Source organism: Melanerpes formicivorus, unplaced genomic scaffold (genome assembly GCF_026170545.1).
Source record: "Melanerpes formicivorus ecotype bairdi unplaced genomic scaffold, bMelFor1.0.p_v2 SCAF_3, whole genome shotgun sequence".
Classification (NCBI taxonomy): Eukaryota; Metazoa; Chordata; class Aves; order Piciformes; family Picidae; genus Melanerpes; species Melanerpes formicivorus.
This window is the reverse complement of record NW_027142355.1, coordinates 32,036,678-32,063,025: the sequence shown is the minus strand read 5'-3', so window position 1 is coordinate 32,063,025 and position 26,348 is coordinate 32,036,678. Positions and strand designations below refer to the sequence as shown.

The 26,348-nt window shown below is 39.3% G+C and overlaps 1 long non-coding RNA gene across 1 annotated transcript in view; it reads left to right on the top strand.

Annotated features, from left to right (window-relative positions):
* LOC137454550 (uncharacterized) overlaps positions 1-26,348 on the top strand; it is a 259,476-nt gene that overhangs the window by 105,338 nt on the left and 127,790 nt on the right. The gene's annotated exons all lie outside the window — the stretch shown is intronic.

Below are 26,348 nucleotides of genomic sequence, written 5' to 3'. Positions count from 1 at the left end.
TAGGTTTAGGTTTATAAGAACGTTCTCAGCATTGGGAGGTTTAAAATATCAATAGAGATTTAGAGAGCTTTTTCATCTTTATTTTTTAAACCATTGATTCTTAGTTTAGTGGATCCTTCAGATTAACATTTTTAGCATTTTTTTTTATGACAGCAGATTTTTTCCATTCAATAGCTACAACTAATGAGATAAAGATACTTCACTATTTTGAGCCTGAAAGGGAATATATCATTTGACATCTGTATATGAAACGCCTCTGAAGTATTTTTTTCTGCTCAGACCAGGTGATGCCAGCTGTACAGAGCATTGAATCTACATAGTATTATGTATGTGTGTATGTGTATATATGTATGTATCATAGTATCGTAGTATCATAGTATCATTCAGGGTTGGAAGGGACCACAAGGATCATCTAGTTCCAACCCCCCTGCCGTGGGCAGGGACACCCCACACTACATCAGGCTGGCCAGAGCCTCATCCAGCCTGGGCTTAAACACCTCCAGGGACGGGGCCTCGACCACCTCCCTGGACAACCCATTCCAGGGTCTCACCACTCTCATGGTGAAGAACCTCCTCCTCAAATCCATCCTGATTTCCCCACCTCCAGCTTCATTCCATTCCCCCTAGTCCTATCACTACCTTATTTTCTTATTATTTTACTTTAAATAAGGTTCAACTATAAAATTGTAGGGTCAGTGCTTTTTTTTTTCTGGAATAGAATCCCAGGTTTGTTTTAGGCTGGAAGCTGATTACAAAGCTGCTATATTTTTAGGTGAATTCTATCTGAACTTGCAGCAACCCTGTGTTTTGTTCACTGTATTGGGGCAATTAGTGAAGAGACATGAAACTCTGGAAAGGTGGTGAGGAATTACAAGCATCTGCCCAAAGAAAACAATGAACAATGGAGAAATCTTAGAATAGCTGAAGGAGCTAAAAATGGATAAATAGACCTGGCTGTACATAGACAATCCAAACATTTCTTCATTCCAAGCTCACTGCAACATTTCTTTAAGGAAAACCAGCAAGTCAACATCCTTCCTAAACTGAGGGGCCCAGAACTGGACACAGTACTCAAGGTGTGGCCTAACCAGTGCAGTGTACAGGGGCAGAATGACCTCCCTGCTCCTGCTGGCCACACTGTTCCTGATGCAGGCCAGAATGCCATTGGCCCTCTTGGCTGCCTGGGCACACTGCAGGCTCATGTTCAGTCTACCATCGACCAGTCCCCCAGGTCCCTCTCTACCTGGCTGCTCTCCAGCCACTCTGACCCCAGCCTGTAGCTCTGCATGGGGTTGTTGTGGCAGAACCCGGCACTTGGATGTGTTAAATCTCATGCCCTTGGATTCTGCCCATCTGTCCAGCCTGTCGAGGTCCCTCTGCAAAGCCTCTCCACCCTCTAGCAGATCAACTCCTGCCCCCAGCTTGGTGTTGTCAGCAAATTTACTGATGATGGACTCAATGCCCTCATCCAGATCATCAATAAAGATGTTAAAGAGCACAGGGCCCAGCACTGATCCTTGGGGCACACCACTACTGCCTGGCTGCCAGCTGGATGTGGCACTATTCACCAACAGTCTCTGGGCTCGGCCCTCCAGCCAGTTCCTAACCCATCGCAGTGTGCTCCCGTCCAAGCCAGTTGTTTAGCCCCAGGATCTTCTCTTCTTTTTTTGATAAATACAACTTCTGTGTTTTTATAAACACACCTCCTTAGCACTTTAACAGGTGTTAATTACTGTGGAAATTGTTATTATTAATTTATTTTTATATCATGACTTTCTAAAACCTGCCTTAAACTGACCTAGAAGTTCATTTGTATTCCCACCCTACCCGTACAGATTCATCTCCTGGAAACACTCTGCTTGCTCCAGTGAGCTCTGTATCTTAGGGAATCCCATTTTGTCCATGTCTGTGGACTCTGGTTGATGCAGACCATTGCTGGAATGTTGACACCCAACTTTCATGGCTGTCTAGGACCGTGAAAGATGGAAAATCAGTGCTCCTTGGGGACACCATGCCAGCTTTTAGTGGAAACTTGATGTGTGGTGGCACAGACAGATGAGCACTTAACAGAGCAGGAGTGGTTATCTAGCACATATATTTCTAAGAGAAACATGTGGATGCATTGTGCTACCTTGAGTTTTTCTTTTAGTATCTCATGGTCCTACTCTTCTCTGTGGACTGGACTCTCAAGACAGCCTTTGGAGTCTGTGATAGATAGTTATGTGATAGTTTCACTGTAGGCTGAGGAAAATGTCAGTAAACTGTTATGTGTGTAAATCTAGGTGGAGAATTTTATAATGGCAAAGTCAAAAGTCAAAAGTCAATGCCCTGAAGCACTACAGCAGATCAGAAAAGAGGTCACTAAGACAGGCAAAACTTAAAATGCAACATTTTAATGTAACATGAGAATATTGAATTGAAGCAAATTAAATTATACCACCAGGATTTCACATACTAAGCATTGGATTCTGACAGGAATAGGAAAACCCTAAGAATATTTGAATTCAGAATATTTGGATGGAAGTTTTCCATCAGAACTAGCTTTTAGCAGTGAAATTGCTGCTGCTATCAATGTTTATGATGATTACTTTTAAGTTGGTATGTATGCATTTGCAGGTAAAAAATCATTCCTGAATCTCTCCCTGAACAATAATAGCAAGAGTACTTCCTTCGAAACTTCATAATTTTGGTGTTTGTGTACATGTTGAAGTTTTCAGCAGCAGAGCTATAGTTTGAATTTAGAAAGCTTTCCACTTTCCACTGCACTTTCCACTGTGCAAAATTGCTTTGTCTGATCTGGAAGTTCTCTTCCCATGTCAATATGATTGGCCTCATTAACATTACACTAATAAATTCCTGTCATTGAACAGGTGCAGAGTTGAAAATCATGTTAAGTTTCGAAACACCTGCTGTGTGGGCTCACCAAGCCATCACAATGTTCTTTTCTCTTCTTCTTGATGCTTTTACATGCATAGAAATCAATTCAATTTGTGCCTAAATTGATTCAGGTTTTATTTTGTTTCTGCCCGAATACAGTTCTAGTCTTAAACCCAGAGATATACAGTGTTTGAAATTCATTGTGTGCATTTTAAATAATGCTTCAAGTTAAGCTTACTGGAAGGTATGTTCATGGATATAACTGACTGCAAGTGACTACTGCAGAATAACAATGGAAGATACATTTAAATATTGCACACTGATTCTGAGATCAGTTCAGAAAGCCATTAAGAAAAAAATGCTTAAATGTCATAAAAATGCTAAATATTGCTAACATAATCACAGTATCACAGTATCACTTAGGTTGGAAAGGACCTCGAGGATCATCGAGTCCAACCTAGCAACACAGACCCCATGACTAGACCATGGCACCAAGTGCCACGTCCAATCTCCCCTTGAACGCCTCCAGGGTCGATGACTCAACCACCTCCCTGGGCAACCCGTTCCAATGACGAATTACTTGCTCGGTGAAGAACTTTCTCCTCACCTTGAGTCTAAACCTCCCCTGGTGCAGCTTGAGACTGTGTCCTCTTGTTCTGGTGCTGGTTGCCTGGGAGAAGAGGCCAACCCCTTCCTGGCTACAACCACCTTTCAGGTAGTTGTAGAGGGCAATGAGGTCACCCCTGAGCCTCCTCTTCTCCAGGCTAAACAATCCCAGCTCCCTCAGCCTCTCCTCATAGGGCTTGTGTTCAAGGCCTCTCCCCAGCCTTGTTGCCCTTCTCTGGACACGCTCAAGTGTTTTGATGTCCTTCTTAAACTGAGGGGCCCAGAACTGGACACAGTACTCAAGGTGCACTGATTTAGGATATCTGGGAGGCATTGCAACCACTTAAGCTTCACTTGCTTGGTTTATGATGATCCTTAAAACCTTCCAGGCTTCGGCTGCCATCTGAGTTTTCATCTCCAGGACTTTGTTTCCTTTCCATTAAGTTCCTTCTCATGTTCTATTTGCAGCTTCACGTGACTTTGGCTTTGATTTTTAAATCTGACTGAGGCTCTGACCAGCTTGATCTAGTGTGGGGTGTCCCTGGCCATGGCAGGGGGGTTGGAACTAGATGATCCTTGTGGTCCCTTCCAACCCTGACTGACACTATGATACTATGACTTGAAGAACAAATCTTACCTATAACTGTTTTCATGAGTATTTCATGTTGAGCCAGCAGTTATAGAAATGCATAATTATTTTTTTCTTGGAGGTCAGAAGTTTAGGGATTTTTTGACTATTGAAATACTGGGAAGTGCTTTGTGACAAAGTGCCAGAACTAGAAGTATTTTCAGACTGATATATTCATGTAGGATACATCCCTAAGTCTATGTTGGTCTTCATAGCAACAAGGAATAGATTTGAAAGAATATTCATGAGGTATAAGGTGTATAAATAGTTTGGGAAATATCACTGCTCTTTACCCAGAGGTTATAGCCCCTCTGTTTGAAGAAGCTCTATCTTCTTTAGAAATAAAAATGTTTAAATCTTGGGTTTTGTCAGACAACTTTGATTTAGAGAGCAACCTTGCTTAGCTTACTAGAGTTTTGCAGCTTTGAAATTTCTGTTTGTGAGACAGAAGAAAATAAATTGCTTAAAAATTATTTTGGTCTAAAAGAAGCTTAGAGATCTATTTTATAAGGCTTTGTTTTATTTTATAAGGCTATAGTAGAGTTCTCCTTCCTGTCATGCAATTGCAAATTAGATAGCAATTAGCTATTCCTTTTAGGCATACCTGTAAGACTACATTTAACATATTAGTGTTTGGTTTTTCTGTAAGAATGCTATTACCAAAATATTTACCCAATCTACTTAAAACAAAGAAACAAAAACTTGTCATTCTTTAGCGGTTTGCAATCATGCATTACAAAGAAGAAATCTCTACAGTTTCAGATAAGAACTTATTTTGTTCTCCCGTGCCTAATCAATGCACAATAGCTCCCTTACACAGCAGGTAGTACCCTTTTAAAGCACATTATCCCCCATAAAGAAAAGCTGCCTTCAATTTCATTTTGTCAGGCAAATCTCTACAAGTCTTTTGCTGAAGGTAGAAGCACTCCTGCCTTGAGTGGATTAAACAGTGGCAAAGCACATGAGTGAATCCCTGTGGGAGCTTTTCAATGCTCAGGTGTCCTTTTTTAGGTAGAGAACAGCATATTCCACTTTCCTCTGTAAAATAAGGATGCTGATAACAATTTCAGCGATGGGCTGTGAGAATGAATATATTAATGCTTAGAGTCCTTAGATGTAAGGCTCTGGATAAGAATGAATCATTATTATCATTAGAATTAAAAACAATTTTGAGGACTCACAGCCACTTTCTGAAGGTTTCCATGTTAGTGTTTTGATGTCTCGGTTTGATTTCCTTGTGACTCCTTATGAAGAATGATGTACTGCAATGCTGATGAACTGCAGATGAATGTCTTTTTAGCCCTTTCATTTCTCTCACTTTTTTTTGTGAACTAGTCTTTGTTAATTTTTTTTTTTCTTTTTCATGTTTAGTTTGATCCTCCATCTCCTCAGGACTTTTCAACACATGTAAAAAGGAGGTGTCACAACACATATGTTTAGAATGAAGGATATGCTACTGTATATCCTTATATACTGAAAGCCTTTCAGAATAATTCTTGAAACTTGTGGTCCTTGAACAAAGGATTATGCCTATTAGATATATACTTGTTCTCAAGTGGATTGGCACGAGGAAATCCCATTAAAGTTAATGGGAGGTAGAAGAGCATATGTGAAGAAGGCAACATCCCTGAGGAGGTAATAAAGATGTTCCATTTTCTGCCTACATAAAATGTCAGAGCCATCTAGAACTAATCTTGCTTATTATTAAAAAAAAAAAAAAAAGAAGAAAAAAAAGCTTGAAAAGCTGCTGGAGAGTGAAAAATGCAAGACTTTGTCTGCATGCTTAAGTGTAATTAGGGAACAAAGGTAAAATTTAAATGATGTTTTATCCATGTTCAGTACATGAATATAGAAAACTAACTTCATAAATGGCACAAACATACTGTCAGGGAAAAACAGGCATTATGCAGAATATCTGTGCTTGAGAAGCAATTGAGGCAATGCAGCTACTCCCATTGATCAAGGAAATCCATTTATTTTTCTACTCATTTCCATAGGATGAACCATATTTTTTTCTTGTCTATTCTGAACCTGGGTATAAGAGAGATGCTTGTTTGATGAGTATTTCAATATCAACAAGCAAAGTTTTCAGCCTGCTTCTGGATTATTCTGTGTGTCACTGACACTTTAATGCAGGGTTTAAAAGCTTTTGTATTAGTCATGTTCCTTTCCTTGGGAGATGGATTTGCAGTGGTAATGCTATTTTATCTTTCATTCTTTCAGTAAAATAGCATGGGCGTCAGGTTGTCTCAACCAATTAAATATCAATTCATTTGAATCGTACACATGCTTAGCAATATCCCTTTTAGACCAAAGAAAATTTAATAGGTATCATGGTAAAGTCTCAACAGAAACATGAATGTATACTGAGATGCCTTGAAATCAATTGTGCTGTTTCCCTGATCAGGAAATTGGCATTTCAAATGCTTGGATCTAAAAGAAATGTCACATCTTGCAAGATACAATTTTTCTCTCTTCACTTCAGCTAAGACGATGGACATTCCCCATCTGCTCATGGACTGGAGGTAGAAGAGGAGAGGGAATGAAGAGTGTCAAATGCATGCTCTGCCCCAGAAGCTGTTTGTAAAGGGAGACAAATTTACATTAGCTGTGATTTCCATACCAGGAGCTTTGAGAAGGGGGGAAAAGGCACTCTGCCAGACATAAGAAAACAATTTAATCCCTTAAACTACCTTCAGATTACTAATTACAAAAAGTGTTTGCAAACCTTATTTCATCATTTAAGAGGTAGCATTTTGTTTCTTAGATTTTTCATCCTATTCAATAATGTTTATTTTTCTTTTGCAGCTACCCCTCTTAATAAGAGTGCATAACTGGTGGAGAAGTGCTCTGACAAACTCTGCCCAGGAATGCACTCCTGCTTTTTGTGCTCTGTTCCATGAAGCTGGTTTAATGTGGTTTGCCCTTCCTTTCCAGCACTTAAATTAAGGTTAAGGAACAACTTCTTCCCTCTTACAGGTACTCTTTGTCAATCACTATTCTTGGTGTACATTGTTACAGTATCACAGTATAACTAAGGTTGGAAGAGACCTCGAGGATCATCGAGTCCAACCTATCAACACAGACCCCATGACTAGACCATGGCACCAAGTGTCACATCCAATCTCCTCTTGAACACCTCCAGGGACGGTGACTCCACCACCTCCCTGGGCAGCCCATTCCAATGACGAACGACTCGCTCGGTGAAGAACTTTCTCCTCACCTTGAGTCTAAACCTCCCCTGGTGCAGCTTGAGACTGCTGTTATTGTACTTGTGATACACTTGGTCCTCAGCAATTGTGTGTGCATCTATTTGTTTTAATGAATTTGTTTATTTAAAAAGTGGGCCACAAATATATTTGTACCTGCTGAATTCACATGGCAATTTAACACAAATATTTGAATCTGAGGCTAGCATGAGGCTAGCAATGTACCTGCTCTGGGCATCCTATTCCAGAGTCCCACTGCCCTCATACTGAAGAACTTCCCAAGATAAAGTCTAAACCTTCTCTCCCTCAGCTAAAACCATTCCCTCCTGCCCTATTGCTAGACACCCTTATGAAAAGTCCTTCTCCAGACTTCCTGTAGGATCCCTTGAGATATTGGAAGGCGGTTACCAGTCAGACAGAGCAATCTGGACTGATTTTTCCATATGCAGTGAGTCACTTTCTTATTGCATCCTTTTCCTGATTTGCATAGAAGAAAAAAAAAAGGCAAGATTTTCATGTTTCAACTTTTCTTGACATTCGTGTCTTATGGGGAATCCTGACATACAACAATGATTCCAGAACTTTGCTATACCTGGATGACGAGAGCTGACTACTGCAGTGTTTAAAAAGTGTGTTGCTGATAAGGAATGAGGAGATTCTCTATTTCAGCTTTAACATAAATCAAAGAGAAATGAAGCAATATTGAAAGCATCACATATTATTTTTGACTCAAACATTCTACTCCTTTCTCTTGATAAATAATTAAAGACACTTTCTACTTTGGAATGCAACAAGAGAGAATTTATGTGATTTATTTGCTCTTCAAATGAGAAGAGCAGTAACTTCTCCCAAGTTTGACAAAAACACAAGAGGAAATTTCCACAAACACAGCAGCCTCTCATTTACATTTTAATGCTGAAATTGCACATCAGAGCTAAGCATCAGATTAACTTCTTACTGACAGAACCAAATCATCATTCTAATAAAAATAACATCTCTAGCAGGTGATTATGGTACTGTCAGACTCGTTGGTTTTGTAGAAGCATTTTCAAGACAAAAATTCCATTTACCTTCCTAGTTTGTAGATGGGCTTGTGCTCAAGCTCACTCTTGCTTGTAAGCTATATGCAGTTATTTACCCCAAAGCTATTAGGATCCTTGATTGTGCTTTTTAATATGACCTTTACATACTATTTTTAAAATTAGCAACATCTTTAGGAGTTTTTAGCATTGCAAACACCTTTTTTAAGTCAACAGGCCAAGCTTCAAATTTATGTTTTGGAGGCTAAAAGAGCTCCATTTCATTTAAAAGCAATGAATTAATTCATTGGAAGTTTTATCACTTCATTAACAAAACCATGTGACTTCTTCTATGTCAAAGATAAACTACTATATACTATTCTATATTTCTGTTATATACATGGCAAACCTCTTGATCAACTCACTGTTTATGTTATTAGAAGTGTTAATGCAGGCAACAATGCTTTGTTTAATCATAATTTCTTTGTATTAGTATAAAAAGACCTATGAGGGGAAGTCAGAGCTCTTTTACCACATAGGCATTCCCTTCTGTTTAACAATCTAATAGAGGTTTGCAAACATATATTAATTAAGCTTCAGAAGGTCCCTTAGAGGGAGACATGGTAAGTAGCACTGTCCTTGTCACACAAATAACAAAGAGGCTTCAACTTGTTAAAAGTTACACAGCAGTTTAGTTCTAGTCATGGAACTGCCAAGTAATTGCTCTGTGTTCTAATGAATCTTTCACTATTAATTACTTTTTTTTTTTTTTTCAAGTATGATGCTGACAATAAATAACAAACTAAATACACAATGGATAGCGAATATCATGGAACAATCTAACTGTTAGTATCTCTCCTTGGTTGTTTCTTAGCAGAGAGGTTATTTCAGATGTGGTGCTTTGGGTTACAAATGCCAATAAGGAATATGTTCTCTTCTCGGTATGTGTTTGTAAGTCTCATTAATGATAATGGAAGCTATGTGCCTGCAGGAGAAGAAAAAGAGAATGCATCTATCATGTCAATGATCCATGAAGTTCGAAGAAATTATATAGTATACTATAGAGGCACTGAAGGAGTCATTCTAGCCTACTAGGTAAATAATGAATTTTTTAAAAGCCTCTACACAGAATATGCATGTAAGTATACTGCACAGCTCAACTGAAACCATTGTATTGTTATTGAATTACTGTGCTTTAAGATAATGATCTTGAGCTGAATGACTTGATATAACAATTGATGTTGGCATAAAGATTTTTCTTGAATGAGCATGGTGTCAAGACCATAAGCCAGCTGCCAGCAGAGGGGAACCAGAAGTAGACTATGCTGCTTGTGATGTAACTAAAGAGATTTTGGTCAGTTCTCTGAAGAGCTTTCTGTTTACATTTTGCAATGCTTATCAGTGAGACACCTGATCTCAGCAAGTTGATATACAGCACAGAGGTTGTGGACAACAGAGGTTATGGTGTGTAGGTCCCTAATAGAGAAAGTTAAATGTCAATGAAGCCCTGACTCTGGAGCCATTATATGGAGCAGTGAGGTGCTTTAAAGCTAGCAAATAGGATATATAGTGTCTAGAAGTGTGACTAAAATTCCCTCATCCGAGTTACAGCAGTCTTCTGGGTGCATGTATGGCAAAGGTGATTTTTCTTTCTAGCAACCAGAATCTCAGCCTTTTAGAGTATCTGCAAAACAGACAAGACAGATGGGATGTGTCACAAATTGAGAAGTAACTTGGCTGAGGTTAACCAGCTGAGTAAAGAGCAGCAGAGCCAAGAATATAATTGAAGTTTTTCAGTACCTCGTTTGTTGCTCTGTCCCACATGTACCAGTGCTTTTTTAGTTGCTGAAGATTTTTCCTATGCCACATTATCTCCAAATGAAAACTAATCTGGGTGTTTTTTTTTGTTTGTTTGTTTTCTTTTTATTTTCCCTACATGTCATTTAGTCTGAGTGTGAACTCACTCAGTAACCCCAGAAATATTACAGAGAAGTTCTCTATCTGTGCCTTTTTAATATGCTAACTACTGCAAAAATGAAATACTTACATCTTTCTTTAGATACATCATTGAACTTCAGCATAGCTGTATCTGGGACAAGTCTTACCTCTGGGGAAAAGGGTATGTATGTATCTGTTTAGATCTTCAAATGCTAATGTCTTTGCAACATGAAAAAATGTGAGAATGGAAATAGGTTGTTTTTCAGCAAATGACACAATGGTTGAATATAATAACAAAAAAGCAGTTTCCAGGTGTTGTCTATATCTCCACCTGAAAGCAAAAAACCCACCCCAAAACATGTGGGGAGGGAAAGAGCCTTTTAGCTGGGTGAAAGCACGGTGACAATTGGAGTGTGAACCACTTACATATTTCTGATGTAGTTTGTGTAATGTCTAATGCTATCATAAGTAGTTCTTGATAAAATAAATGCATAGGATTAACTTTTGTTAAAAGACATGTGCCAATATACTAAATGGTGGTCTAGCACTGCTGTGCAACAAAGGCTTTATCAGTACTAAGCTGAAATCAAAAGTTTGCAGCCAAAGATCTCACTGGGATTCATCTGCTCTGGCAAAATACCTAATTGCTGCAATAAATTAAAAGAGATGCTGATTAATTCTGTCAGCTGTGCTTTTCAGCATTTGAAACCTGAAACCTATTCTTGTGTCATTAAATGTTGGAGAAGATTTGACATTAGCTTCAGCCAGAGAAGATCAAACTTTATTTAGCTAGTGTATTTCTGATTTGAGACTGGGAAGACATTATTCTGTTAATAGAATAGACTTCACCTTATGAAATCTTCATTTCTTTTTCTCATTTCAGAAGAGAATTGGGTAGTTTTGCTGTATGAGGTTCATCAGATCAATAACGGAACACATGGAAGCTTGGTAATGACTTGCCTAAACAGATGTTATGCCCTCATCATTCTGGGTTAATAGGTCTTCTATAACAAAGTGACTTCATAAGCACCTAGAAATATGATGTACTATCAGAGAAAAGATTTTAGATTCAAACTGACATTGTGAGAGGAGAAATGGAGGGCAGACAAAAGGAGCAGAGCTGCAGCAGCATGAAGGAATGAAGAAAGAATAGGGGGAAGGTGATAAGACAAAAGTGGATAGCTAGGGACATGAAAAAATTAGTGAAGCTTGACAGGAGAGAGGCTTAGGACAAAAATAGTGTGCCAGCATATAAGGACCTTCAGAATTTAATTCCATTTTCTGGTTCTTGTGCTTTGAAAAACTTACATTAAGGACCCTACCTGAGATCTGTAACAGCAACTGAGGCAGTGACTGGAGATGAAGTTATAGCTGCTTCTGTAGAGCGATCTGGAGTTCTCTTTACTCAATGAAAAGGTGATAAGGTGATACCAAGAACTCTTAAAAGTGAGAAAAGACTGTGGTTTAACTTCTAAGACAAATCTTAAGACTATTTGTTGAACTGCACTTCAAAAATATAATTCCAAACTTTATATAGAAGGCTTCTGTTGAAGAGATACTGCTATGGATATGTTATTTATGATCACTCGGTATTAAGAGATCTCCCAATTTAGGCATTCATATTGTACCCAAGTGCAGAAATAGAGATTTGCATGCGCAGCCAGCAGGCAGTTTTAAAGTGAGTTAGCAAGGTTTTACAAAAATCCAGGAGTTTTTGTGCGCCCTTGATCTGGAAATCTTGAACTGATACACTTACCTAGTGGGACACTTGTATGTGGGACACAGAGAATATATTGTCCATTGATTAGGACTGGAGCAGTTTTTGACCAAACAATGGCTGGTTTTCATTCTATCTATTTCATGGGGCTGAGCCCTTACAGGTGCAATTACACTGGCATAATTTCAGTTTAATACTGTAATACTGTGTCCTGTTCTGGGCCCCTCAGTTTAGGAAAGACGTTGAGTTGCTGGAAAGTGTCCAGAGAAGGGCAACAAAGTTGGTGAAGGGTTTGGAGCGCAAGCCCTATGAGGAGAGGCTGAGGGAGCTGGAATTACTTAGCCTGGAGAAGAGGAGGTTCAGGGGAGATGTTATTGCTCTCTACAACGACCTGAAGGGAGGTTGTACACAGGCGGTGGCTGATCTCTTCTCTCAGGCAACCAGCACCAGAACAAGAGGACACAGTCTCAAGCTGCACCAGGGGAGGTTTAGGCTGGATGTTAGGGAGAAATTCTTCATAGAGAGAGTGATTGCCCATTGGAATGGGCTGCCTGGGGAGGTGGTGGAGTCGCCGTATTTGGAGGTGTTTGGGAGGAGACTTGATGGGGTTCTTGGTGCCATGGTTTAGTTGATTAGATGGTGTTGGATGATGGATTGGATGTGATGATCTTGAAGGTCTCTTCCAGCCTGGTTTATTCTTTCTATTCTATACTAATGTAAAAGTTTAGTAATGTTTAGATAAAATGCAAGGCAAACAGAATGCTTGTCAGCTAGTCTTATTGGAATATTTGCCATTGCGCCTTGATTGTTGTGGGTTTTTTTTTCCCAAGTACAGAAGAACCATTCATGAAACTTCATATTTCTAAAAGCAGAGATTAAAATGACAAGCAAAATGTACCTGCCAATATTCTATACAGAAATCAACCCAAGGAAAAAAAAAGCAATGCAATTATGAATTCGCATCTTCCTGACTGTCTTCAGCTGTATATCAGTTATGATAACACATGCCATATCTCCCTGAGTCCCAATCATACATTTGGAAATTGCTGTAATTTATCAAAGCTGCAACACAAGTCAAGTTTCGGCAATAAATGAGGTTGGAGAGAATTGGATCTCTATTCAGAACATGTTTCATTCAGCATCAGCTGAAGCCTGTGATTTTTGCTTGTTGATACTGCAGCTTTTGGAAAGCAAAGAAGAAATTAGTAGAATATAAATTGGTAAATTTACCTGTTGTTTGGTGCTACATCAAATTTTCTTTCGCCTTTCCCTCTCCTGTCTGAAACGGCAGTGACCCAGCAGTCTATATTTCTTGGCACAACACAAGACCTGCCTCAGTGAATATATTTGAGAATAGACCACACATACAGTTTTATTAAACTAATGCATCAGCTCCCAAAACATCAGGTCTTCACTATTTTGATCTAAATTTTTGGCAGTGTCCAGTATTTTAGGATGGTGTTATTCTTTGTCTTTCTTATTGCATCGTTTAAAGAACAAACCAAAAAGAAGCACTAAGTAGCCATTTCGTCAAGTGATCTATGTAGATTGCACAGTGGGGCTGGGAAAGGAGTACTTTATTTGGGGAAAAAATGAATTGGAAAGAATTTCCAGCTAGCCCAGCTTTTAAAAGGGTACCTGGGGTAACCAAAAATAAACACAAATAAGAAAAAATTGCAAAGAGATGGGGAACAGCTTGGATTGTATTCTTTTAACGTACAACGATATGCTTGATTTTTATGTGGGGTTTTTTGCTTGCAGTCATATTTATTGGTATAGTTTAAATGTTTTGTTCTGACAGTGTATCCCTTTCATATTTTGTTTTCTCTGGTGTCCAGTCCTGCATGTATACCCTTACCTTTACCAAGGAAAGATACTTGTCTGGTAATTGCTCTTATAGGTGCAAGGTGAATCGCATTGATAAATATTACCAGGATCTATTCCATTTAATTCTATACCACTGCAACCAGATGATGCATGTCCTGTGTCCTTCACTATCAGCAGTAACTAATTTAATCTGCCACTAGATGTCATTCCTTTTTCATGCAACCATGACAAAATGAAAATTTCTACTTTAAAATTTCAGGTAAAAACAGAGGTTTTAAAATCAAAGACCTAATTTGCTGTCTTGATAACGAACCAAAAATGCTTGTTTGTTTGTTTGGGGTTTTTCCTCCTCAATTGTTTTCACATATGAATGAGGTGTTGTGAATGTACTAGGGACTTTCTGCAGACCTGTCTGCACTTAAAAGAAGATGTGAAAAGATTTCAGATGCTCAAGCAGGATGTTGATGCTCTGTTTTGATAATAGGAGTTTCAGGGTGGTAGAGATTGATTCTGCTAGGTGAATGTCAGTATTTGAGGTTCAGTGGCATCTGTTTTGATATTTGTCAGCCCCAAATCCTATTTCACTAACACACAGAACAGCTCTTGGCTAGTATATGTCACCTGTCTGCTCAGAACTGATTTTCTTGCTGTCTTTTCTCACAGCCTCTCATCTTTTCAGGTTTCTGGCAAAAGCCAGCAAAATTCTTCAATTTTTGTGCCTCGCAGGAGGCTTTATTTTGGATAGTGACAGGTTCCCGTAAAGGCTTTTATTCTTTTTATTATCTGTGCCTATTACAAAGCGTAGCTGTTTCTTTCTGTTTTTTGAGATGAAGAGTTCAGAAAAATCCAAACAGCCTACAGGAAAAAAACCCTGTTACATTTTGTCTTCAGTACTCACAGGTTCACTTTGTAAAACATGCTTGCTGTTTTTTTTTTTTTTGGTGAAAAAAATATTTAGCTTTATGTTTTATTGCATTGAATGTACATTACAATGATAATTTACAAAGGTGTTAAAACTTTTACGATAATCACTCGATAGCCTTTAAATGTATATTTCACTGCTCTAATCACAGACATTCATCAGACAAGATGGGATCCATCCTTGGGTGCTGAGAGAGCTGTCAGAGGAGCTGGCCAAGCCGCCCTCCATCATTTTTCAGCAGTCCTGGCTCACTGGAGGCTGCACAGGCCGCTTAGCCTGGAGAAGAGGAGACTCAGGGGTGACCTTATTGCTGTCTACAACTACCTGAAGGGGGGTTGTAGACAGACAGAGGTTGGTCTCTTCTCCCAGGCAGCCAGCACCAGAACAAGAGGACACAGTCTCAGACTGTGCCAGGGGAGGTTCAGGCTGGAGGTCAGGAGGAAGTTTTACACAGAGAGAGTGATTGCCCATTGGAATGGGCTGCCCAGGGAGGTGGTGGAATCGCCATCACTGGAGGTGTTCAGGAGGAGACTTGACAGGGCGTTTGGTTGTTGATTAGATGGTGTTGGATGATAGGTTGGACGCGATGATCTTGAAGGTCTCTTCCAACCTGGTTTATTCTATTCTATTGTATTCTATTCATTAGTTTTGTACAAGGATGCAGCACCAAATTTACAAGTGTACTCTGCAATCATCTAAGCAACATTAAATGTAATAAAAATGTGTTCAGTGAAGCGTGACAATCCACATCTATTTTCTGTAATCCATGATCACTGCAGGGACGATGACTTCATGATGCTCTATGAAAGTAAGATGGATTTGAGATGAGAAATATAGTAATTGTTTTAATATCTGTTAATGTATTGTGAACTGTCATAGCCTTTTAGACCACAGACAATATACTGTTGGCAATATTCTACTAAAATATTTAGATAGTATACTGTTGGTGCATTAATTTCCTAACACTTCTGGTTGATATTAAATTTTGCCTCACCTTCATTTCCATCTGTTTTATCAAACTGCAGGTCTTATTGAAAAATGTAAATCTCTGACATCTTTGTTTACCATTTTATTAGAAATTCATTCCTCTTTATTTTTTTTTTTTGAGCAAGAATACTTAGCACAAGATGCACAACGTAGCAAATTTTATTCTAATATAAAAAAGTAGATAAGTCTGTCAAATTAGAATGTAAATATTGCAGAGCTCTTCTGCTGGCTCTATATTGAAATATGATTGTGCTTGCCCTTGAGAAAAGAGGTATTTGATGAATCTCAGATTTGAGACTTGGGAAAAGGTAGTTCCTCCACAGATTCCTTCCCTAATCCCTAGACTTGTTATTCTGGGCTCTGCTCATTGCGAAATGACCCTTATGGAGAAGAGTGTGTGTTCATGTGTTCCAGTTAGAAATATGTTCTGTTATCACAATACTAATATAGTATCATAGTATCATCATTCAGGGTTGGAAGGGACCACAAGGATCATCTAGTTCCAACCCCCCTGCCATGGCCAGGGACACCCCACACTACATCAGGCTGGCCAGAGCCTCAGCCAGCCTGCTCTTAAACACCCCCAGGGATGGGGCCTCGACCACCTCCCTGGACAACCCATTCCAGGGCTTCACCACTCTCAGGATGAAGAACCTCCTCCTCACATCTAGCCTGAATCTCCCCACCTCCAGCTTCATTCCATTCCCCCAAGTCCTATCACTACCTGAGATCCTGAGAAGTCCTTCCCCAGCCTTCCTGTAGGCCCCCTTCAGATACTGGAAGGCCACAATGAGGTCACCTCGGAGCCTTCTCTTCTGCAGACTGAACAGCCCCAACTCCTTCAGTCTGTCCTCATAGGAGAGGTGCTCCAGCCCTCTGATCATCCTTGTGGCCCTTCTCTGGACACGTTCCAGCACCTCCATATCCCTCTTGTAATAGGGGCTCCAGAACTGGACACAGTACTGCAGGTGGGGTCTCACCAGGGCTGAGTAGAGGGGGAGGATCACCTACCTCGACCTGCTAGCCACACTTCTCCTGATGCAGCCCAGGATCTGATTGGCTTTGCTGGCTGCAAGTGCACATTGAGAGCTCATGTTCTCATATAAGATGGTCTGGGTCACTGCCTGTGGTTTGACTTCTCCTTCCCTACCAGAATGAATTCTCTCATTGAACTGTTTCACTGTAGTAGCAGAAAATAGTTAATAATCTGTGGAAGTGCAAATAAATATTTTTAGGAGTCACTTACCCATTCTCTAATTTGAGTACAGACTTTTATATGAAAAAGCTTGTGTTGTGTCAGCTAGACCAATGGTCTATAAACATTCAAAATCCTTGTCTGGAGCAGTCTTCTGATGGCAAGTACCAAGTGCTTTTGGTTATTTCATCCTTGCTAGTTGGACTGCAGCACACTAAAGATTCTGGCCATGACTCCTAGGTTCCAAGAGTATGGGTATTACTGCTTTCTTCCTCTTAAACATTAATACTACTAGCATATGCCAGATGTCATCTCATTTCTTAAGATCAGGATATTGACATTTAAAATACTTCTTGCTGTGTTATTTGGTTTAACATCTTTGTTGGCAACATGGACAGTAGCATTGAGTGCACCCTCAGCAAGTCTGTTGATGACACCAAGCTGTGTGGTGCGGCAGACACACTGGAGGGAAGGGATGCTATCCAGAGGGACCTTGACAGGCTGGAGAGCTGGGCCCATGACAACCTCATGAGGTTCAACAAGACCAAGTGCAAGGTCCTTCATCTGGGTCAGGGAAATCCCAGGCACTGATATAGGCTGGGCAGTGACTGGCTTGAGAGCAGCCCTGAAGAAAAGGACCTGGGAGTGCTGGTGGATGAGAAGCTCAACATGAGCTCTCAATGTGCACTTGCATCCCAGAAAGGCAATCACATCCTGGGCTGCATCAGGAGAAGCATAGCCAACAGGTCGAGGGAGGTGATTCTCTCCCTGTACTTTGATCTGGTGAGACCCCACCTGGAGTACTGCCTCCAGTTCTGGAGCCCCTATTACAGGAAGGATCTGGAGGTGCTGGAAGGTGTCCAGAGAAGGGCCACAAGGATGATTAGAGGTCTGGAGCACTTCTATGAGGACAGGCTATGAGAGTTGAGGCTATTCAGTGTACAGAAGAGGAAGCTCCAAGGAGACCTAATTGTGTCCTTCCAGTATCTGAAGGGGGCCTACCAGAAAGCTGGTGAGGGACTTTTTAGGGTGTCAGGTAGTGATAGGATTAGGGGGAATGGAAAAACAATAGAAATGGATAGATTCAGATTGGATGTTAGGAAGAAGCTCTTCCCCATGAGGGTGGTGAGACACTGGAACAGGTTGCCCAGGGAGGTGGTGGAAGCCTCATCCCTGGAGGTTTTGAAGGCCAGGCTGGATGTGGCTCTGGGCAACCTGATCTAGTGTGAGGTGTCCCTGCCCGTGTCAGGGGGGTTGGAACTAGATGATCCTTGAGGTCCCTTCTACCTCTAACAATTCTATGATTCTATTTGCTGCTTAAAGATATGTCTTCCATACTACCTCAATACTAGTTAGCTTTCAATCGCCTGTGTTGTGACCACGAACTCACATTAATTCTGTGCAGTTATTAAGGTCCTTTCAATTAAATGTGTCTGTGAGACAGACACATTTAAGAGTCATGGTCCTAGTCTCTGAATGTTTCAGGAAATTTTCTGCTAGCATTTGGGGTAGCAGGAAATGGCCTGAAATATTTAATATTTTATGTATGCAGTTAAAATATCTTCTACTAATTTATAGCCCAGGAGAAAGGTTTCCCAGCATGGCTGATGCAAAATCCTGATTTGGCTAATTTCTTAAAACACTAACCCAGTTCCTCAGTTGTGGAAAATTGCTCTTTCTGTCTCACATGGGAGATGCTCCCTATCAGGTAATGCTGTATACCAGCCCTGTTCCTGCAATCACCAAACAGGACAACACAGAGTACTACATGTGTTTTCATAAAAACTCTTAGGAGGTGCATCACTTAGAAATTCTGAGAGAAATGTGTAAAGAACCAGACAGGCTAACAGGGCATTGTAAATGGCTAACTTCTGTTCTGAATCCGCACACAATAGCAGGAGCCAGCATCCATCCTTGATGTTGTGGTGGCTAGCCTGAATGAGAGCAGAACTCTCTGTCTCCATGGACAATTGCAGACGCTCTTGACTGCTGTGCTCTGAGCCAGCTGGACACAAGCCAGGTCAGTGCAGAAACAGTATCAGTCACATTAGTATAGCTTTGAGTTGAAACTAATAAGCCTTGGTAAATCTGAATGTGTTTCACATGCCTAAGCTCTTAATTAATTCTTAACAATAGAATTTTTTCCACTGGATCAACATATACACCTAGGTCATGAAACCCATTTTGTATTTTGGTGATCCTTTCAAAATTACTGTCTAAAAAACCCTATAGTAATAAATATCTTGGTATGGTATGACTAACTCTTGATCCCAAATCGTCATGGGAGTTTGCAAAATAGCTCTGTAATTAATATTATCGAATTAATATAGCTGATTTAAGTGCTTAGAAATACTGAGCATCACATTCCTAATAAATCTAACAGCATTGGCTTTAGCAACATTTATTACTCATGAAAAACAGCTCTGAGGTTTAAGAAAATTCCTTCCTCTGCAGTTCTGAAATAGAAGAGTGATTTTCCCTCCAATCAATAGATACAAATAACAGTCATTACTAGCATTACTCTGAAACTGCACATTCTTTACTTCATTTTAGCTGGAGGTCTCGCACAAGCTTGTTTTATTTAATAAAACCAGATGAGATTAGTTTGTACATCTAGACAAGCTTAACCTGATGCAAGATGACTTTCTCAGTTTGGCAGGTAGACTGTAAATTATGAAGACGTGAGTACACAAAGGAAGAACTGTAGTTAATTTTATCAGTTTATAAAGCAAGCCAAGGTTTTAATAACACCAGGGGAATGAAACTGAACATTTCTTGAGCAGGATGCCATATCAGCAAGCTTCTTATCTTTGGTGTAGGCCAATGATTGTAAAATCAACAACCTCACATAGAGTTTATAGCCAATATATATAGGAAATTAAAAACATTCCAGTTCAGAGCAGTAATGTGTAGATTACCTGAACAGGTGAAATGCTACAGTTGTGATTTTTACAGTTTCATTTATACTTCTTGCAAGATACTAAGTATGGATTCAAAGCATATGATTATCATAGTATCATAGTATCATAGTATCAGTCAGGGTTGGAAGGGACCACAAGGATCATCTAGTTCCAACCCCCCTGCCATGGGCAGGGACACCCCACACTACATCAGGCTTGCCAGAGCCTCATCCAGCCTGCTCTTAAACACCTCCAGGGACGGGGCCTCGACCACCTCCCTGGACAACACATTCCAGGGTCTCACCACTCTCATGGTGAAGAACCTCCTTCTCACATCTAGCCTGAATCTCCCCACCTCCAGCTTCATTCCATTCCCCCTAGTCCTATCACTACCTGAGATCCTGAGAAGTCCTTCCACAGCCTTCCTGTAGGACCTCTTCAGATACTGGAAGGCCACAATTAGGTCACCTCGGAGCCTTCTCTTCTGCAGACTGAACAGCCCCAACTCCTTCAGTCTGTCCTCATAGGAGAGGTGCTCCAGCCCTCTGATCATCCTTGTGGCCCTTCTCTGGACACGTTCCAGCACCTCCATATCCCTCTTGTAATAGGGACTCCAGAACTGGACACAGTACTCCAGGTGGGGTCTCACCAGGGCTGAGTAGAGGGGGAGGATCACCTCCCTCCACCTGCTAGCCACACAGATATTTTGTAGTCTGTACAAGATTAGTTATTATGTTGTATGCAACAAATCAGCAGTTTTAACACATGTTGCATAGTAGACATTTTAGTGTCTGTTCTTCACTGAAACACATTTGTAGGATTGTTTCAGCCAGTATTTTCACTGGTATGATTGTATTAATATGTAGGTTTATTTATTTATTTATTTTTAATTTAAAAAAGCTATCTTCAGCAAAAACTATCAGCTATCAGATATAACTAATCTATTGTGTGTATATATATATATATATATATATTATATAGGGAATTACTGCATTTGTTGTGTGCAAAGTCCTATCATATACAATAGCAATACAGAGACAGGTTTGAAGCAAGTTCAGTTACAGCGTGCAAAATGATTCTGTGGGAGGATTTAATTTCATCTGATTTTTGATGTCTATAATGTTGATGTGCATATCTGAACTATTCATCCTAAGCTTCTTTTACAGTTGATGAAAAGAAAGAGGCACTTTGAGGTGTGATTAGTATAACTTTTTTTAAGATACCCACTTTGGTATAAGAGAAACTGCTATTAAGGTGCCTATTCATGCTCATTAACTGTGAAGGCAGCAAAACGAAGACATAGATATCTGCATTTGTTTTCCATGTCTCCAATAGGCTTTGGATTAGTCTTAAAAATGAGCCACCTCTTTCTGTAGTCCTCAAAAAGCTAAACTGCCTCAGCAAACTGAGGCATACTACAGATGACAAGAACACTTAATCATTCACAAGTTGTCCAGAAATTTCTGAGAGAAAAGCTCCATGTTTTATTTGATGTTGAGCTGGATGTTTTTAATGAGTCTTTTTGACATTAATATTTGTAAATTTGAAAAGATCTCTTGTAGACAATTATGAAAACTTCTAGACTCCTTTCATCAGCAGCATGTGGCAGAAATAGTCATTTGTGAATTTGCCTGTTTTACATTTGAGAATTGAGTGGGGTGTTAGCAGTACTGCTGCAATCCATGAGTCTCATGCCTTTGTATTCCTCTGATGGAATTCCCTTTCATGTGGGAACACACCTTTTAGGAAAACTTTATTGTGCTTTTAAGTGTCACTGAAGGACAGAGTTCACAACTGCATATCCTTTGCCTTAGCAGAGCATGGATACCTGTTGTCCCAACTGTAAATGGACTAAGAAACTGGAAAACAAAAGGGGAAAGGAAGGAAACTGGCCATAATGTTTCTTGTGCTTCCTATTTTGCAGAGTAGATGCAGATCTCAGTCAGTAAGAAGTATAGTGCATGTGCAATAACTGGTTTTTTCATTCCATTTTTCATTCAATGGTTTGAACCTCAACCACATCCTTGAAGCCTACAGTACAACCGCTATAGATTAAAGGCATGCAAGACAGTGCAGGACTGAGTTCAGAAGGATATGAAAGGAATTTGCTTCCTGAGCTTGTATCTTTCAAGTCTGTTCAAAATGAGTCTTTGATACCTCCATAATTAGGTACACAAAAATTTTTAGTGAGAGCACTATTTTTCTAGTTAGTTGAGAATAGAAACTATTATTTCTTTATGCAGAGAACTTTTTTTCAGGTAGTATATGTATGTAGGCTGTCTCTTTGAGAAAAGAAATTTCAGTCTACAAAATAGCACTTACTGAATTAGATTCCTTCTCTTTTAACTTTGCTTCACTCGGAAAAAAGTTGGCATGGACAGTTTCTGTCTTGGTGCAGAACTTTGTCAAATAATTTTAAATTACTAGCATCGTAACTACATCCCACTCTTCCACCTTGCAGAGGTCTAGTTGGTACATAAAAGGAAGAGAGTACAAACTCCAGAGCTGCTTCTACATCACAACTAAAGTATTTAGTGAACTGGTTTTATTTCCAAACTGGAAGAAGTTTTAGATAAAGAATCAGGGACCCATAGCCTTAAAGTGTCAGGTCTAGCAAATATTCTGTAGATATTGTTCAGAATAGGTTTAACCATGACAATATCAGACAGTAGTGTCAAAATTTTTCTTCATTTGTCAGTAGCTGTCAATAAATATCTCCTGATACGTGACATTGTGCTGCAAATCCCATTCCATCATTATACCATTGTTAAGTCACTGTTATACCATTCATGCTATTATTCCACCCTTTCTTTGCAGAATATGGAACTCTGAAAAGTTAAAAAAAAGAATAACAAAAGGTGTACAAATTTAAGAATTTGTGGAGAATTCAATCCTCTCAGAGGTAAATAATTTGGTAAATCTTAATGTAAGGGTCAAAAGACCAAATAAGCAATATTGGTTGAAAAGTGCTGAGTTACTACAGAGTTAGTCCTAGCAATATACTTTACAATGTGTAATTTTTTCAGTCTGCAAAGTGATTCACTGGAATCTGGCATAAATAAAGTTGATTCACGCTGTTCCTTGTGGTATGGATCATAGATTGGATCATTGATAGCCTTCTTCATGCTAATGTACTACCACAGTAAAAAAAGCAAAGCATATATCTAAAAGAATAGGAATGAAGAATGAATACTCATTTTCTGAAGAAGTGATGTTAGAATTTGCAGATTATTTTGTTAAAATGGAATAAGATAGGAAAAGGCAATCGTTACCAAGCCATTAACTTTTCATTTCAACAAGTACTTGTGCTTATTCCATCGAACAGGGGGTTTGTATGTGCTCCCACTGGCTCACCTGCCATAAAGAAACGTATCAAATAAAAGTGTGAAGTTTATATTGTAAGTCTTGTACATTCTCAGGTGACAGGGAAACATAAAATATGTCAGCACAGTTCCAGAAGAATATGTACTTCTGAATTCATTGGGAATTATAGCTCCAAAACTGGTCCTTTCAGATATCACAGAGAAAGAAAAAGATAACACCAAATAGCCTGCTATTTTGTCAATTGCCCGTGACATTTAGGGTGATTCAATAACTAAATTTACATTTCAGTTTTGGAAAATTAGGAAGATTTCTTGATCTGCAGAATACTTTCCATTTAAGGGAATTCTGGCTGTACAAACGCTTAAAGTTGAAATGTAGCTGTTAAACTGGCTCCATGCTAAACTATGAAGGAAACCAGGGAAGGAAGTTTGTCAGTCAACATTTTCTCTACAGTGATCCAGTTGTTACAGATGGACAGGAATTATTGATCTCACCTAACTCGAGCCATGCAAATGTCAGGCATATAGCACTTTTCCTGGCTTCCTCTATATTCTGAGAAGAGGTGTCAGCCTCTCAGAGGACACCTCATCCAACTCTGACACAGATTGGGTGCCAATTTTCATGACTTATTCCATCTGAACCATTGAGCTGCTTGACAGACAAGAAGGACATTGCCTATTTCTTTACAAGAACCTTTCAATAAGGAAAATGTCCAGACTTTCAATGCAGCTGATGAATGGGCTTTCTTAATGTTTTGAAAAATAAAAAGTGATTTTTGAACTCACAGTACATTCTCTTCATCTTCATTAGGTTGGTAAAAAAACACAGACATGGTACTCTGGGAACTGGTTTATTGGAGATGGTTTATTTGGCATGGTAGTGTTGGGTTGGTGGTAGGGCTCAATGATCTTGAAGGCCTTTCCCAGATGAAACAATTCTATGATTCTATGAATGCCTAGTAAAGCTGTGCTAGGGCAAGTGAAAACCTGCATTAAAGAAAGTATGAAGTGTGAAGCTTACATTAAGAAAAATTTTAGCTTCCCTATTTTCTAATACTCAGGGTTCTACTTCTCAGTGGACATAGGTAGAACACTCAGTTAAAGTCCATTTCCTGATTTTGAGGCCTAAGTCAATTAAAAAGATGACACTGCAAAGTAGCACAAGAAATCTTGTTTCATATTTAAGTGGATGTTGTGCATTGGGACTTGTAATTTCCCCTTTTCTTCCAATCCAGCGAAGATAGTAGCAGTAAAAATGGGCTTACAACTTCAAAATCCCATTTATCCACTATTGAATTACTCAGACTTATTTGAAAATGCCACACTTCCTTCTCCCACTTTTTATACTTCTCTGATCTCCTAGTTCCATTACATATTGAAACAGCGTATATTCAGGGAGAAAGAAATAAAAGTCTAAATTCACAGTTCAGTGGAGAGCATCCATGTGTAAACTGATAAATTTAGAGTAGCTAATCTAGATTCCCAAATGCTATTTTTTTTTTTTTAACCTGAAATTAAGAACCTAGTGGGTCTAGAACAGAGATTTTTCTTGTTCCAAAGAAAGGCATATCAGCATGTGCTGGCCAGCTGAAATGGTAAGTTGGCACTAGCACAAAGCCCTCACTTCTTTGATGGGCTGGTTCCACAGCATGTTAAGCCAGATTTTTCTGGTGCTAAAGATCCTCTTATGAACTGTCTGGCTGTTCATTTGTGGTAAACCTAAAGAAAGAGAGTACTTGTCAGCTTGTGAATTTCTTTGACACTGTATATCAGTTTATCTCCTCATAGCCACCAAAGAATCTTTAAGATGATGCCGTTACTAGAAAGGAATAATCACAAATGTGTATTTTATATTCAATCTTTGATATGCAACTGAAAAAGCACTATGGCATTTACAATCTGTCCACAGTTATACAAAACCAAGAGAGTTTACTGCTATTTTAGAACCTGGGAAACTTCGGGCTGAGACAGCTTATAAAAAGAGCCACAACAATGTCCGAACAGATTGGTAATAAATTAGAGAGGTGAAAATAAAATATATCCCCAGAATACAATCATGTAGCTCACAGGTGATTTTAACATATGATGTTACCTGACTGTATTATGGCTTTTTCACAGTTCCCAAGGAAACGGCCAGAGATGGTGTGGAGATGAGAGAAGAAACAGTAAATCAGGGTTTCATAGTCTTTCCCCAACATTTATGAAGACAGATAGCCTCCCAGTTGAGGGTATCTTTCTCAGTACAGTTGTGTTAACATGTGTGAAGGAGGCAACCAGTAACCCACACACCTTCTCTCTCTTCCCCTGCCCACTTATCCTTCCATTTGTACAAGCTTTCCACTTGTGTTGGTGTTTGCTTCAAGGAATGTTAAGAAATCATTTGTACCTTACCTGCTGTTTTGTTGTTGTATTCCATCACCTTTAATTGATATCTACTTTTTTTTTTCCTTGGGAAAAGAACAAATGCATATGAAAGAAATGCCCCAGAAAAACTGGGCTAAGGAGAAGTATTATCCTGTAATGGTCCTTAATTTAGTACAGCTTAGTACTAATTGCTCATTAGTCAGGAGTCTGGACTGCATTCAGTGCACACATAAATTCCCATTACTTGTGTGCTGTGAAGGCACAACAGTACAGGCATTAAGATTTAAAGATTATGTTTTTCCTCTTCTGTTTTTTCTTTTCATGTCCTTCCAACTAAAGCTGATTTTGGAACAGTAGCCACATGCATTAGGACCCAGATGTTACTGTAACTTACCATTTTATTCTCCAAAATGGCCAGTACCCTTCAGATGTGACTGACTTTCAGTTAATAAATGTGGAAAAGCTCTTAAATGTCTAAATACAATACTAGAATATGAAACAAATACTTCCATTTAGGAGAAAGAATTAGAGTATTTCAATGGAAGCATACAGTGCTGAGCAGGGGCCAGTAAACAGAATCACAAAAAGTAAATAGGAATCAATGTAGAAAATGTCTTTCTACTACTGTAGATAAAGAATACCTAAAACTTGAGTACTGCTTGCCCTACTGCTTCCCCAGAAAAGGATGGCAAGGGTGGTAAAACAGACAGGATGGTTTCAGTAGATTAGAGAAAAAATGGTTACACAGAGATGATGAGAAAAGTCTGCAGACTCCTAAGGGACTTGAAAAAACTAAGAAGAGATTTTTAACTGCCTTTTCATAAGGCAGAAAGAAT